This window comes from Columba livia, chromosome 3 (genome assembly GCF_036013475.1).
Source record: "Columba livia isolate bColLiv1 breed racing homer chromosome 3, bColLiv1.pat.W.v2, whole genome shotgun sequence".
NCBI classification, from domain to species: Eukaryota; Metazoa; Chordata; class Aves; order Columbiformes; family Columbidae; genus Columba; species Columba livia.
Window position 1 is genome coordinate 38,600,878 of NC_088604.1, and position 15,610 is coordinate 38,616,487.

Below are 15,610 nucleotides of genomic sequence, written 5' to 3' on the forward strand. Positions count from 1 at the left end.
CAATTCAGCATTTCAGACTATATTAGCTGTCTCTAATGAATTACAATACTTAGTGTCTGAAACAATGAATTCCATTACCACAGAGGTAGTTGTGCTTCACTACTTTATTTGCTGCTCCCTTTTGAAACTGCTTAGAACTGTACCCAAGCCACTGCATATAATAAAATGCTGAGAATTGAAAGAAAAGTTAGCATATAGCATACTTCATTATCTCTCTCTGGCTAAAGGAAAATTTCAGCAAAGAAAATAAGAAAGCACAGTAGCAAATGAAAACAAAGATGAGACATTTAAGGTAATCGCAACATTTACGAACAATTCTATGAACAATATTTTTGTTATTCATGCTGTTGGCTGACCCAACATGAAAGAGCCAGCAGTCTCCATACTGCCGACTCTCAGAAGGGCCCATCAGAAACATGTTCTTTCATACAAAAGGAATTTAAGTTATGTAAAGACATAAAAAACATCATGACATACAGGGACATAAATAAGGAAATATCTGTTGCTTAAGAAAAAGGGCAGACACTTGAACAAAAAGTTACAAGGAACAATTTTCTCTTAAATTAAAGCTTTGGTTTCTCATGGTCTCTTCTATCATCTGCTTTGGTTTACTAAGCTGACATTTTGTTTGTCCTCAGCTAACAATGAGAGCAAACCTGCCAACCCTTCCCATCAGAATAAAAATGAATACAGGAAAAGTAAAAGAACAATTTGGAGATGCACAGAACAAGAGTATTTAGTTGTTAGATCACAATCCACAATAAGAAAATGTATGCAATTTTACCTAAAAATACCCAAGAATGTCCAGTGTCTTTTAGTAACATAGCGATCACTACCATCACATCGCATCCATGCCGTGCTAAATATTTGAAAAATGCAAAATTTATTGATGATAAACCTAACAGTTGTAGTTCTAACATGAAAAAAGCAGGTGAAGAATTTTCTGTTTCCTGATGTACGAATGGAAAGTTATTGTTTCCAAAATAAATTCACTGCATCTGCTTATCATTTCTTGATGAAAAGATGGTGCATTACTTTTGCTAGACAGTAAGTACAAGCAAGCTTCACACAACTGAACCTCAAATTAGCTCTAAACGTTTTTAGTCATGGTTCTCCTACTCATGACAAAACTAAACTACTAAAAGCTTCTTCTGGAATTTGACCGTGGCTGGCTACAGTGCATCTTCTTTTATGTTTTGATCATGCTCCTTAAATGGTTTGAGAGGGATGACCTCATGTGTTCTGTTCTGGTTCCTGTTCAGGGTGCTATAAACCCCTTCCAAAAGTCAGTACTAGAGCCATCTGCCTGACTTACTATTGTAATCACACACATATACATAACTTTCATGACTAAAATATGTTCCAAAAACAACAGGGCAAAATAAAGTTTTTACAAAGACATTACTTGCTCTCTCTTCTGCAATTTCTTATTTGGCCAAGACAATTGCTACTGCCAAGTACTTACTAACTAGTTCAAAGAAGAACTATGGGGAACACTTCAGTTTGTGACAAATTTCTCCACAGATGGTGAAAATTTAATTTATAAAACAGCTGCTACAGCACGTATGAAGGTTGAAAAAGGTGTTGATTTTCCTGTACAGAAGAGAAGATTCATCTTAATGGTTGCTCTTCAGTCTTTTAGCACTGAGGTCTCCAAGTATTCTGTAAGTATCATCTGTCAATCACACATAATCCTAAAATTTTGTTTTAAGCCTCATGTGGCATGACTTATAATTTATTGACTTGCAATAATCTTCCCAGCAAGATTACTGGACCATCTACAGTGATGGATTTGTTAATATATACTCAAATAATCAATTTCTTTATAAGTAGAAGGTCATATTTTTGAGACCTCATGAGCTATGAAGACTAGACCCAGTCTAACTGACTTTAGAAAACAACCTCAACTGGTTTAATAAATGGCTCCAAACCATCTTTTTACGTATCACTTCTTCAAGGAGAAGATTAAAACAGGCTAATAGTCTTCAAGAGAGTGGAAATTTTCTCTTCTGTACAGAAATACAGTCTCAATCAAAAAACATCCCATATTTTGTGTCAAAATGGTAAATTTGGACTGCCGCTGTATTCACAAGTACTAAATATTTCCTCCCAATCACAAATGGGAGCATTACTTTCTGGTGGAACAAACATTGAAATATAGGATTGAAATATACCCTGTCTTGAAAACTAAAGACCAAGATTTCTTCTGAGCAAAGTGAGAAAATTCAAAGCCCATTAAGGGAGGAGCAAAGGCTTCTTCCTATTTCTACTTACTTCTGCCTGGAATATAAACCCTGAAAACGCCAGAGGCTCCTTTAGGAAATGAATTATTATTGACACAAGAAGAATGACCTGACCTCTCTGAGTGACGGCACTGACACCCTGAGGAAGAGCTGCATCCGATCGACAGAACAACGGCAGAAAGGCCCCACTAGAGCCCTGGTGTCCTGACTCGGACACCAAACAACAGCACGTGCTCAGGGAAGGGGAAAAACAGAGCAATCCCATACGATATTTTTTATAACTACTCTCTCAGAGACGACTCATTTTCAGGCTCAGAGACCTCCTGATGCGGATGTGATTCAAATCTAATTCCTACCTATTTACTGATTTTTGTTTTCCCCTGCATGAGTTTGCCTGGCTCCCCAGTAAGACCATGTAAAACCTCTACCAGCTCTAAGAGCCCCCAGCAGCGCGTTCCATGCCCAGCCCGACCACACTGCAAGAAAAACCACCTTTTGTTTGTTCTGAACCAGCTTCTGCTGACTTCAAACCCTTGCACTCCCTAGGGCTCATACAGAGACGGTGAGCAATCAAACCCCATTGCTTATATGCTGCTCATGGCTTGATGTGCTTCTATATGCACAGAAAGACACTCAGCTCAGAGGCTATTATTTCATATGTGCAGCTACTCCACATTTACCTTCATAGAGGTTTATGTGCTGTTTTATCACTCAGTGTTGTAGGGACTTACTATAATTCTCCAGATTTAGCACCAGCCCTGGGCGATCCAGCAAGAAAATGTCACTTTACGGTTCATCCCATTTTCCATCTTGCTTATGTGCAGTACAGGTGGCTCCCAACCCTGGTGAGGACTGAACAGGATCCCATCCCTTCACTCCTACTTTTTAACCAAGTGCTTATCTGTGTAAGAACCTTTTCTTTCAAGTCTCACATCTGCTTTAGTTTCTTCAAGTGTTTGGTTTTTTTTTTTATTAGAAACTTTGACAGAAGCTTTCTGGAAGTCTTAGCAGGGAATACCCTGTGTTGGAGACGCATAACTTTAAAAAGGCATGCAGTTTTACCCAACTATATCATGTTTACCCAGATATCATCTACTGTATTTCTTATTATAGTTTCTACTCCTTTGTCCAGTACAGTCATCAAGCTTAGAGGCCTTACTTCTTCCCTGATCTTCCATGACACCCGACCTCACCCTCAGTTTTTTTTTAATTAGCATTGCATTTTCTACACATGCTTCAACACTAATCTATATTTTCCCATATGATCTACTACACAATTTTTTCAAACTCCTTTTCCAAGACTGACAAGTTACATCCTCCTAAAAGTCAATAAGAAACCAACTTCACAACAGACAGGAACAACTATTCCAAGATCAGTAATGAAAAGCAGTGTTTCAACAGGACATACCTGTGATTGCACTGCTGGATTCACAATTTTGACTCAAGTTTAAATAGAAAATTAATTGGCTGACTTGCTTGAAGGGACGTGGAGGAGGATTTGTTCTTTAAGATGAAGTTATTTCTTGCCTTTACCTCTAGAACCAGCACAGTGTGAAACAAGCCTGAGCTAAACATTTTGCCCTATTAATAAGAAAATTGAGGAAAAGCTATCCCTACCGCACTTTGAGTTAGGCAAAGAGATCTTACCTAGAAATCAACAGGAATAAATATACACTTTTGACTATGACACTTAATTTGACCATTGCCAAATAACACCCTTCTCACTTGCTATACTGAACACCTGCTAAAGGTAACATGTGATTCACAAATATCTTTCCAAAACAGTTACAAAGGCTTCGATGAGCTATCAGACTTCAAAGCTCATATTAACAACAAGTTATACAGCCCCACCCAGCCTTCTTCTGTTACCATGAAAGACAGAAACTCACATGAGAATTCAGTCAATTCAACCATTAGTAATCCCTGAGAAGGAGATTATTTTTTCTAACAGGTGATTCCATACACACGATACAGCAGTAGTTAGTTCTTGAGTTTGAATGCTAAGTGCTAAATCAATTTCTTGAAAGATGAGCTGGAGCCCAACAAGAATTCTGCTTGTTAAGTATGTGAAAACTTCACCTTAGATGAATCATTGCATACTGCAGACCTGTTCTGCCTGAAGTTATTCTATATTCTAATTCCAAAACAAAATGTGAAGCAATCTGTCTGAGACCAAGCTACTCCCTAGCATTTTAAATATAGTATTCATAGCAATGATATCCTCATCACCACCCCCCGACAAATATGCACGTACATAACTACTTCTAACACATATCAGATCCCATATCATCTTCAATATAAAGTTAATGGTTCCATCTGAAACCTTTCAGTCTAGCGTAACCACAGAAATTAGAACTCCACACCAAAAATGTACACTGACAAATCAGAAACTATCTCAAATAGCTTTAAAGGATTGGACTAAATGACCTACTGAAGCCCCTTCCAACCTAAATCATTCTACAAAGCTCTAATCTCTCTTTGGATGCCCACAGGTTGTGTACAGGTTGCACTTACACTAGTATTTTAATTTGCAAAAGTAATGAACTTCCAAAGCAAACCCCCCAGTTGTTCCTACTTAGTAAATGTTAGATGACATAGCAGGGCAGCTCTGGTGCATGCAAACTGGGTTCCATTTACATAAAACCAGACTTGAAGTTTCACTTTGGGGACACACCTACTGCACTTGAGCCCATAATTATGGACACCAGAGTCCAAGGCAAAGGCCGTCCCACTGCAATGTCACCCAGCACCTACCTCACACAGATCAGCTTGAGCCGTGAAGATATCCCGCAACATCCTGAAATGCCACTTGGAAGAAATAATGCTGTCAGTGCTTTCAAGTTGGTCAGGAAACGCAGCCCTCTAATTTCTACCAACTCTGCTACTCATTCAGCATCTACCCAACTTTTCTTCTATCTTTGCATTATTATAGTCACTGTTATTGTTATTATTAAAATAAATAATGGCCCTTTTGTGGCCATTCCCTCCTGGCAGAACCCCAGCTCCTTTGTTTCCATCACACCTTTCTTTTTCATGAGAGTACTATCAATCAGTATCACTTTTGCTCAAGACAATAAAGTCCAGGGACAACAGATGTGTCAGAAGTAGTATGGCAAATGTACCCCTATTAGGAAGATCTTGAACTTCAGGAAAGAGCACAATAACCAACCTAAAATTCAGATGTACATCCAACACCTTGGGATGCAGAATCCTTACTGAAGACAGCCCCACAAACAGCACATCCTCTGATACCCCTCAAAAGGTGCTGAATCTCATAAATTCCTGACCCTATACTCAACTCCACAGGCTTCAGTGGCTCCACTCAACTCACAGTTTGGGATTTTTTGTTAGACCCCAATAGTCCATTTTAGCACTCCCAGGCAAAGGTTTGGGTTGCTGGTCATGCTGACGCCCAGATCCACTGCCCTGTCCCAAAAAGTACTAAGTCCAGTTGACCCCTTCCTCCACAGTTGCCCATAGAGGGGACAACTCTTTTTTTCCTCTCCCTACAGGTCACGAGAAAGGCTGGCCCTCAAAGTTCTGTTATCTGAACTTTAGCTGACACATTTCTTGTAGGTTGCGGATATTCCTCCCACACAGGTTTCGGTTTTGCCTAAAGCCATGTGTCTTCTCAGCATTTGGCTTCAATGGGAGGTTCAGCAGAAAGCTGAAATCCTGGGCAACGGGGATGTTTGCTGTCCATAATGAGGATGAAGTTTCATTCCAAACAGCTCCTTTCACATGGGGCAGACTTTGCTGCTTAGTATTTCGTAGGAGGAAGACTGGGGTTGGTTTCTGGGACTGCATTCTGGGCAGGCAGTCCGGGTTGTGGGGCGTTGCTGACTCATCATGAAGACACCCACCTGGAAGACTGAGTAACTTCAGTCCAGACAAAACAAATGGTTCATTTATCCTAGCGACTGAAAAGGAAGAGGAGGTGGGATAACCAAGAGAGAAGTTCGTGTCTCATCAAGAGGAGGAAGAGAAGATTTCCTTGACAAGGGAGGCTTACAGGCCTACAAAGCCTCATCAGGCAGCTCTACCTCCTTCACCTTTATTAAATACCATTCTCCTCAAGTGCAAGAGCAGCTAACATGGGTCACCTTACGCTTTCGATCCTCCATGTCTTCTCTCTCTCCTTCCACCTCCAAACGGCAGGAAGGTAGCACATAACGCAGCTCCTTCTCTTACCAGGTACAGTGCTGCTTCTTGCCAGCTGTTCCTTCCCTCAGGAAACTGGTCAGACCTGGCCCTGCAAGGCATCCACAGGGCTGCTCAGCTGGCAGCTGCGGGCACACACCAATTCAGAAAGAAGGTTGGGAAAAGAGCACAGAAGGCCCAGGGAAGATTTATTTGAATACCCATGCTTGCCCAAGAGGTATGGCAGGTTGAATACCACTGGAGAACGATGGCTGGCAAGGTAGGAGGGGGTGGGGTTAATCAAGACAGTCCTTTTAAATCATCAGACTTGGACCAGATGATCCCTATTGTCCCTTTCAACCTGGTATTCTATGATTCTATGATCAAATGTCATTTGCCACATTGCAAATTTAACCACACTTAATACGCGACAAATTGCAATTAAGTATCCTTGAACAAGAAATATAAATATTAAATATAAACCTTTACATGTCTAATAATTTTAAGTTTCAAAGAAGTTACCTTACTATTTCATATTTTAACACCAAGAAGAAACTTTTGTCATTACATAAATGATATTCTGATATTTAGTTAGACTTACTTAGCAGGATGAAGACACTAAAAGCATTTCAAGAACATTCTGGAACACTCCACATTCACAAACAGTAAGAAATATTTATTCTGCTGTAATATCCACCCTTTTCCATTACTAATATTCTTCTGAGTTTTAATTAAATTGTTTACAAGCAGCTTTGTATTCAACATGATGCTAAAGCTTTCACGTGAAAGGAAAAAGTTAACTCCTGCAAACCTATAATAACAACACATCTGCTCTTCTCTCCCACTCAAATCAATGGTTAAATGTTTACTCTGAAGAGCTCTACTTAATTCTCAAGCCTCTTAATATCCATAGGGCAGCTGCTGCCCTACCCAGCCTAACAGTTTGCATTCAGCTGTGTAAACATAAGGACAGAACGATTACCCAAAATGTGTTTTTGTTTTCTTGCACTACAGACCCTGGATCATTTAAATGAACAAAATGGATGGATTATAATCCATCATTTCAGGCCAGACCTTATAGAGAGGTGAGCCGAAGAAACAGAAGTTGCCAACATTGCTGACAGATTATGTGAATAAGTCACATCAATGGATCAAGAAACCACAAGATGAAAGGCAACCATTGACTCAATTGTATAGTCATAGATTTTTAAGACTGGAAACTATTATTGGGCTCACTGAGTCAGCACTGCTGCATATAGGACAGAGGTCAAACAATAATGTCCATAATTAAGCATATAATTCCTGTTCAAATTACAGCACACCTGTATGAAAGATCCCAAGTGATGCAGAAACCACAACATATATCTAGGGAAGATACTATGGCCATTTATTACACTTGTGCTTAAAAATGTATGATTATTTCTACACTGAATCTTGTTAATGCCTTATTTTAGACTGAAGCCCAGCTCTCCGTGTAATTACTTCCCTTTTTTAAGATAAAATGACTGAGTCTCAGGGAACAGGTAATTTTCGAGTTGGCTAATGTACATATCTTCATACTGTAATTTCACAAAATCCTGTAGAAGACTACGCAACAGAACTGAACCTACTATTCTAATATTCTTTTCACTGCTTACGTATACAGCAGCATACAAAAGAAAGTGTATTTATACTTTGCATTCTTTTGCATTGCATTGAAAGGTGTTGATAACTAGCTGAAATAATTATTTTCAGGTTCACACCTTTAGCTGGGAATTAATACATTTGCTCCTACATATACAGCCCACATTTGACTGTATTCAAGCATCACCATAAGACCAAGTGACCCAGGTGAGCCTACATGACTCACCTTTTGGGAAAATAGAAAAGTTTGCTGGAAAAGTTAGAAATAGTAAAAACATGACTGTAAATACATAAACACACACAAAAATTCCAAACTCTATCATTAAAACCTTCAGGAGCAACACAAAATGATTATAAGGCAGTAAATAAGATGCTGAAGCTGAGATATAAACAATATTGGTTGATCCAAGTTTGGAGAGTCTGAAGAATTCAGAGACATCTAAGAAATTTCTATCAATGAATGTAATAGATGAAACTTAGACAAATGCAGGTCAGCCAGGGAAAGATGTGTTGCATTGCACTTGGCTATACAGATTCTACTAAGAAAACGTGCTTTAATTCAATCTCTTCAATGGCACTCAGTGTCTCAAAAATTATGAGGAGTCCTTTATTTAGAAAGCCAAATCAAATATAACCAGTACTGTTTTCTTTCCTGTAGATGCTTGACATAATTTCTGTGTAACCTCTTAAAATGCTAAAGCGGGCAGTTTTTTATAAATATGAATCAATTGCCCCTATCCTTATAAAGGAAAGGCAGGAAGAAAGGATTTGTAAGTACTCCTATGAGTGATGAAACTACAAGAAACCCCTGGGTAAACACCAGTGATTTCCAAACACTGGTCACTTGTGAAAGGCATTTTCACAGTGGAATGAAAATAAAGGAATCTAAACACTGAATGGAAAATCTGTAATAACACAAAAAGGCTGCAGAGTTTGTACCACTCCAAAACACGATCGAAACACTTTCCAACTTCATGCAAACACTTTCCACACTTTGTATCAAGTCCTTCACCCAGCACACCCTGTGGCTAACCATGGACAGATGGCCATGACCTCCTGCCTAAAAGATGATGACCAAAAAAAAAGAGAAAAGAAACTCCTCCCTTTAAAAAAAAACCCTCTCTTTTAACTAAAAAGAAAAGAGAATAATAAATGCTGCTTTTAATGCTAAGCGTTCTAAATTACTGATTCAAACCACCTGAACAATAAAAGAGCTGCAGTCCTCATTAAACATCACCTCTTTGCCTGGTTCAGTAATTTGATCAGAATACAGAGACATCCTGATGCTCAATAAATATTTGATCAGCTTGAAAATAAGGTTGTTAATGAATTCCGAATATTACGCAATGTACTGCTCTCACATCATAGAAAGCAAATCTGTAGACAATAACTTTTAAAGCTCAAAAAGCCGGGGAAAAGACAGGTCCCTTGGCTAAGCTGAAATCATTTAGTGTCCAAAACCAAGCCAAAAGAATGACAGAGCCCACTCCCGATAATAAAGTTTTTAACAACTCATTAGTTGATGGTGAAGTCACCAGCTGCTTTAACTCCATGTAGTCAAGCAGATTTATGTCATTTATTCAATTCCTCCATTTTAAAAAGGAAAATAAAGAAAAATATTAACCTGTGTTCTAAGACACAATAACTGGTGTATTCCAGACATTTTTGCTTTACAGCGTTAAGAGATTAAATAGAAATTATACTTCTTAATACACTAGTACTGGTTAGCAAGAAGTGGCAGTTTTTATTGTGAAAATTTTGTTGTACCACAATTTGACTCATGAAAATGTGACTTGGAGCTATATGAAGTAGAAAGAAAATGGTTATAACCAAAATGACTTCTGAAATATTAAGCTTTACTGCCATAGCAGCCTGGAAAGCAAAACAGGCTACTAAAACGGACTCATTGAAAAAGTGCTAGATTGTACTTCATAGTAAGGATTCTAAGGTTTGAATGCAAATCAGGTTTAGAAGGTTAACCTGTGTGCAGAAACTAATCTGTTAATATTTTAATGGATATTTTTCAACCACTTTTTTCCGGAAGTGCCTCTGAAATCCACGTTAATGCAATATCTATATTGGCCTTCTTTGGTAAGTATTGGGCTAAACGTCTTCTATGCTTGCACTTTAATTTAGCTTTACATCTCTGGCTTCATTAAACATCTTGTTTCACAACTATACTAATATCTTTTCTCAATATTCCATTAAGCAATGAGAAAAAATACCAGGAAATTTTCTTCATAACTGATGTCATCTACATATTAATCCTATTAATATTTGATAAATGAAGTTTGGTTCACAGCCAAAAATCCATGTTTACAGCAATCAGAATGTAGCAGCCACAAAATTACTCATTGCTTCTTTTCTTTTCCCATCCGTCCCTCCATCCCCCCCACCCCCAGCACATTACTGTCAGCCACAGAAACCTGTTCTCGGTCACTTCTGTTTGTATTCATCCTTTCACTTACTATTAGGATCTGGAACTAGAAATTCCAGCATCTGGTCTGAAGCAAAAAGGAAAAAGTAAATGGCTTCAAATTGCTGGCTAATAAATATATGGTCTCCAAAGGACTAACCAGTGTTTGCCATCAATTCTAAATTCTACTTTTTGCACATTAAGGTAACGGTTGCCAAGCTACATACTCCTACCTCTGTGACAAAAGAAATGTCCTAACAACAGAGCTTTAGTCCCCATGGTAAAGGAACTGGTGATGGTCCATGGCTGCTACTTGACACAGCTTAATACTACTATTGATTATTTTGTAATTTTCTTATTTTACACCATCTATTTTTTATAACCTCACTAAATATTTGCTGTGTAAGTCTTCAGCAAAAATTAACGCAATAATAAAAGCAATCAAGACACTTCAATTTTCCTTCTGTTGCTTTATTTCAGTCTCTTTATTTCACTTTGTATTGCTAACTTGAACTGAGATGGCCTCAGTGTGTAACCACAGTGTAATTTGTCATCAGGATGACAACGTGACTACAGAATACTATTGTATTTACTTCCCCAGATGAAATTTTCTTTCTAATTGAGCTTCACAACTCACTAAGAGCCTTAGATAGAAATTAATATAATGAAAAAGATCAAATCTACATATTTTTTCCTCAATAACCTTTTAAAAACTACCCTTTAGTTGATTATATGTCATATTTTAAATGTTAACATTCATTCCACTGTATGTTTAACACGACTTTATCCAAATTCATCTCCTGAGGACTGTTTAAGACATTCCCTCTTAATTCCCAGATACAGAAGTTACTGACAGAGGATGATGAGATGAGTCTGAATAAGGCTGTTGGGACAATCAAGATAATGCAGAAGCACTCCTGGCCCCAGTCCTTTGCCCTTTACTTTTTTTCCTTTTAGCCTCCTAAAATAATGCTTATTATTCTTTTCCTTTCCCCTAGCGACACAAAAAAATCTTGGAAAGAGCCTTAGGGGGATCATCTTTTTTCTTAATCTTCTTTTCACACTTCTACTGTGGAAAAAAAAACCACCTTAGTTGCATGAAGCCAGTGATGCTGGAGGAAACATTAATTTTCATTGCATAAAGGGCTCAGTGCAGTTGCTTTACTGCGTCACTTGTTTTATGAACCTTACCTTTTATGTCTCTTTACATGCTTAAAGCGTCATGAATATCCGCCTAAACCTCTTCTCATTTCTCAAAGCCCGACGGCCCAAATCTCTCCTCACCTTCTGTCCTTTCATTTTTACTACCTCTGTCCCAACTCAAGCTCAAGTACAGTCAATTGAATTACACCAGAGGGAGAGGGAAGTCAGTCTCTCAAAGGGACTTATTTCTTTGTGCATGGTTAGTTTGTGATCAAAGGCTCTGAGAAATCTCACAAAAGTTGGGTTGGATCAGCAGGAAGTATTCAGTGCTTGAAGTCTGACAGCAGAAGTATCCCCGGTGTAACAAAAGAATCTCCATGAAGTGAGCAGCAGTTCTCTCGGCTGACTCACTGTGATAACCTGATTTGGAGGCTGGGTAATTTATCAGTATTAGAGACCACATTTGCAGGAGTTACAACCTGTAAACTTAAGGCTTCATCATAACATTGGTTTTGTTGACATTTTTCTTAAGCTACAATGATAATCAGTATAATCAGGGATAATATTTCAGCAAATCACCTTACACTTTGGGAAGATTAATGAAAACTACCAACCCTAAACAGAAAGATGCAAAAACATCTTCCAAAAATACTTCTTGAGGAATGTCAGCCTTGGAAAAAAGAATGAAGCCTTACTTCAAGAGGCAAACAGTGGGCTAGAGCTTTAAGCTAATCTGAACATAAGGAGAAACGTACAAGTACAAACTAAGAAATTGCAGCATGCTGGTCCCAGACACACTCTAATTTCTCTTTTTAATTCCAGAGCTAAAAAGCCCCTAGAGCTGAACAGATATGCATGAAAGATGATGCACAGAATTGCCAGCAGGATTTTCTTCTACATGTTGCCAAACGTATGTTACACAAAATTGTCATTAAGGGGTAGCTTATTACATTTTACAGGGTTACAAATCTCCTTGAATTAAATATTTATGAGTCTTGCCTGGAATACTAAATCCTGCGGTATTTTATAAGAAACAACAGAACTAGGCTTCTCAACTACATATTCTAATATATAAATTATAAAATGATAAGTTTTAATCATATTAAATGCATCATTATATATGTAGATTAAAATAGCAAACCCCATATTTTACATCCTTAGTTTCACAAGAAAACATTCATACAACATGAGCCTAAATCCAACCAGAAGAACTCAGCATGTGCCTCACAATGCTTTCGCTTTGCAAGCTGATGTACTTGGAGATGAAAAGCAACATGGAAAAAAAAAAATGTACATTGAAAATATTAGTATGTGTTTTCTCTTTCAAGTCTGCTACAAGACTAATACAATTTAAAACTGCATTTTCTGGAGAGTAATTTGGATAATGAGAAGGGAAAAGTCCTCCTCTAAGAAGAAAAAACACAGCATGCGAAAGGAGACAAGGAAAGGATCCTGCCCACACCTTGTGAGAACTTAATTCTTGTAGTTCTGACTTAGGAACGAGCAAGCCAGTGGCTCTGGGTAAGAACAGGTTAAGTTGAACGGGGTAGCCATTTGCTGAGCACTGCAAGTAAAAGGGAAAAGAGTTGTAGGTTGTATGTAAAAACAGTCACTCAAAGAACTCCAAATACTGTCAAGATTCGTTACTGCCCCTCTTAGGAAGCAACATTCTCCCACTAAAAACAGTGGTTCTGATACTGGTTGCTAATCTTGCCTTGTAACCAACTTGAAAACACAACAAAGCAATAGTTTCAGACACATCAGATTTTTTTCCCCCTTCTACAGAGCATGAGCACACAAATGCTGATCAGACACGCAAGACAAGATCTCTGGTTTCAATACCGGGATTGAGCAATTGCCATGAAGAACCTCTCCCAACTTCTTGGCTGCTGGCAGGGACCTTTCATTCTGTTACTGGTAAAAAGGTTTCCGATAGTTCCTAATGTCTGTTGCTTTTTCTCCTTTCCCTTCCCTTAAATGTTTCCTCTCCTTCAATTACACCAAATGTTAAACTAATGGTTTAGGTAGCTGCTCTGAGCAGACAGGCAGCTGAAGGGGCAGAGAATTAGGGGAGGGGGTGACTTTATCATTTGCAAAAACAAATGCCAACAGGTTTAGCAGCTTTTAACACTGCTACAAGCAAGGATGGGGGTGAGAAGGAGTGGTTAAGCATAGCTTTTCCACAAACAAATGTAGAACGTATTTAAAAGACGGAATTGCACTTCTTAAGACTGCTCCTCACAGGGCCAATTCCCCATCAAGTCAACACTGAAATGTTTGATGTGCAGTCACTGGACAATTCTTGGAGAAGCAAGCAAACCTGAGCCATTTCACAAGAAGCATTTTAATATCTGATATCCCTCTAGAAGGTTTTTCAACGTACTCAGTTTCCAATGCATCCTTTTTGCTAATGTCATAAAAAGACAACGGTCCTTCCTTTATCCTCTAGAACATAAAGCTTAGTATCACTGTCACAACTGAGAATGACACAGGGAAAAAATATCATCGGTTCAAGCGAGAATCTGTGACAACACCTCCAAGATAAAGTGCGTTTATCATTCCAGTGCAAATGTTACTCAAACACAAGGAGCTAATAACGAGCATGCTACTATGAATTCTGAAACAATGCATTAGATTATTGTGAAGCACCATCCTATATGTGAAAACAACTTTAATAGAACCCTTCAAAAATTTGCTTATAGCCGAGTGAGAGTGGAGAGGTACAGAGATGGCAGCAGAGTGAACAAATCCACCTACTGTCGATCCAGCAGGTTCTCCAAAAGGATCAGAGACTCACACAGTTACCCCGCTCTTGACACCACAAACCGTAAGTATCATGCTCACTTTAGGAGCTGTCCTGTAAGAACCTTTTCTGCTGTATACGATGTCCTCAACAGAAGGAGAACGTGACTATTATAAACCAAAAGCATTTAATAAGTTATTTCTTGAAATTAAAGGATTCTAAAGCCTGGACAAAGAACACGAACCATACAAGTTAGCAGATGGGGAGTCAGTGGTTTTGGCAGAAAGATCTAGAAATTTAGTTCAAGTGGAAACCAAAGACATCTTGTCTAAAATAAGGCTATTAGCAATTATTGTTTTGGAAGTTGAGGGACGATATTAGGTGAAGTATCATTCCTTATTTACTAAAATACTAAAATAGGTGGACCAAAATTCTAGTGGCATTAAACAGACAATTCTCAGGTCTTTAGGCTTCCAGGAATATCTCTCCCTCAGCCGCATACATACATTTGTGTTTTCAAAATGTGAAATTGAGAAAACCTCTGAAAAAAATGCATTTCAAAAGGGGTATCAGCTCAAGTCGTGACAACTACTTATAACTGTTGCAAACAGACATATTTCAGAATAATTTGCTCCAAGAAGGTATCACAGAGAACCAAGGTTTTAGACTCCCACTCGGAACTGGGGGAAAAAGAGAGAGCACTTAAAAAAGACACTCCAGGAGACTAAAAACTAATGAGAAGAGTGGTATACAAAGGCAAAAACTGTCAACTGTTCATTAGGAACACAAGGCAAGCAATTTTGTCTTAGGGGTGGGTAAGAATATTGAATGGTGTTTAACTCACTGCATCCCTCCCCATCATCAGCCTTTGTACAGGAGACACACAGCGATGTTTAACAACTAATATTGTTCAACAACTTATTGTTTAACAACTTATATTCAAGCACCTGGGGATCACATCCACCTGTATTTAAGTATGCGCAATCTTGCCTAAGAGAACTGTGAGTATATGTGACCACAATCAGAAATTTTCAATGCAGGAGAAACGCAAAAGCTGCCTGTAGATCATTACCATGATATTGCCATAACAGTTAATAAAGAAACGCCCCTTTGTGGAAAGCTCCCAAGTATTTCACATCTCAAAAGCGCTTCTTTCATCCTCAGAAAAAAAATGGCTTTTGTAATCTACCCCTAGGCCTGTAAGCTGATTCTTAAACAGCGAGGTACCTCACGACTTGATTTAAAATTTTACTGCAATCCAAAATTCTACTCCAGTACCAGGCAGATCTCACAGCATAAAGC

At 38.4% G+C, this 15,610-nt stretch overlaps 1 protein-coding gene across 3 annotated transcripts in view; it reads right to left on the bottom strand.

Moving 5' to 3' along the window:
* The window catches only part of RNGTT (RNA guanylyltransferase and 5'-phosphatase), a 182,576-nt gene that overhangs the window by 63,047 nt on the left and 103,919 nt on the right, over positions 1–15,610 (bottom strand). The window lies entirely within an intron of this gene.